Source organism: Gavialis gangeticus, unplaced genomic scaffold (genome assembly GCF_001723915.1).
Source record: "Gavialis gangeticus isolate Ggan-Ray unplaced genomic scaffold, GavGan_comp1, whole genome shotgun sequence".
In the NCBI taxonomy this organism is placed as follows: Eukaryota; Metazoa; Chordata; order Crocodylia; family Gavialidae; genus Gavialis; species Gavialis gangeticus.
This window is the reverse complement of record NW_017729034.1, coordinates 59,513,828-59,515,458: the sequence shown is the minus strand read 5'-3', so window position 1 is coordinate 59,515,458 and position 1,631 is coordinate 59,513,828. Positions and strand designations below refer to the sequence as shown.

Here is a 1,631-nt window from a genome sequence, read left to right as displayed (position 1 = left end):
AGCTTTAGTTCAAGTGCCCTGCCACTATTTGAAGTGTGGGAACACTGAACACATGAGATTCCAAAGCTGCTGGAGTGCTAATTAGCACGCTGAATCTGCTCCAACACACTGTAACTACAGTGCATCAGAGCAGGCGTTCCACACGTCTACAGGCACCCATAAGGACTGAGATTGAGATGGCCAGGGACCCTAGTTTTCTCTATTTAAAAATCTCAAATTCTCTGATAAAATAACCCCCCAAAATTCAAGTTTTTCTATGATTAAAAGGAAATGCCACTAAATGTATGTATATATTTACACACACACATATTAGGCCTGTGTGCGTAGGCAGGTATTTGATCCAGCTTCAGATCCAGCCGCTTCGGATATCAGCAATCTGATCTGCAGCTCCGGATCAGTTTGCTGCTTCAATCCAGCCAAAGTGGCTCCGAAGCTTTGGAACCACCTCAGAGATCTGGCTGTAGGGTATAATGGAGGATCAATGAAATATCTATAACTTTGTTGTTTTGTCTTTGATTTGGGTGAATCTTGCAGGGGTGGTAGCCTTTGCTGAGAGCATGATACATGTCAAGTTTCAAGATCAGTGCAGGAGTTTGGGAGTAACTGCACCCCAAATTCTTGAAAGCAAAAATCGTATCACGTCTGTGTTACACCACAGGCGGGTGAAAACTCCAGGGGTAGTGGCCCCTGATCAGGCCACAAAGCAGGCCACATTTCAAGAAGATAGGGAAACTGCACCTCAAGCTGCTGACAGGCAAAACTCATGACACAGATGACCCTGTGTGTGTTAAGGCGCAGTGGGCTGAAAACTACAGGGGTGGTGGCCCCTGTTCAGGCCACAAAGCCAGCCAGCTGTGTGTGTCTCACAGGGAGAGTCTGTCTTCTGGGGCCCTGCATCTCTGGCTGCTGACAGGCAAAACTCATGATGTAGGTGGGTTCTTGAATGACTGTATCTGTCTTGGGGCACAGGGGGGTAGAATCTAGTGCAGGCCTGGGTGCTGGGCCCTGCCAGGCCACGAAGCCTGCCAGCTGTGTGTGCATCTCACTGTGGGAGTCTGTCTTCTGAGGCCCTGCACCTCAAGCTGCTGACAGGCAAAACTCGTGATGTGGCTGGGTGACACTGTGTGTGTGTTAAGATGCACCCTTCCTGGTGCTGGGGCCTCTGCACAACACAGCAGTGTGCACCACTGAGGCCTCCTCCTCCCCTACAGCCTCATGTATGGTCCACCACTTTACATGACAACAGGTACAATAACTTAGCTGGCTCAACACCAGTAGCAGCAGCAGCAGCATCACAGGTACCCACACAGAACTGACACAGATCCTCTTGTTTTATAAAGGAATTGACAGCAAGAAGTAAAGGTGTTGTGTTGTGTATATGATGTTACTCATGGTGTCTGATGGCTTAAAAAAAAAGGAGTACTCAAAAAAATGTATCTTTGGAAGCTTTAGGGTTGAAAACCCCTTTGTCAGGCTGAGGAAGTACCTGCAGTTGGTCCTGGATGGAAGGAATAGTAAAGAAGCCAGAGGCTGGCCTGGCACACAATGCAGGCAAGAAAGCCAGTCAGTGAAAATGGAAATGGAGGTGTCAGGTGGGGAGGGACAGGCTGGGGTGGGGGGTAGGGGGGAAA

The 1,631-nt window shown here is 48.9% G+C and overlaps 1 protein-coding gene across 3 annotated transcripts in view; it reads right to left on the bottom strand.

Moving 5' to 3' along the window:
• The window catches only part of WDR27 (WD repeat domain 27), a 306,424-nt gene that overhangs the window by 279,017 nt on the left and 25,776 nt on the right, over positions 1 to 1,631 (bottom strand). The window lies entirely within an intron of this gene.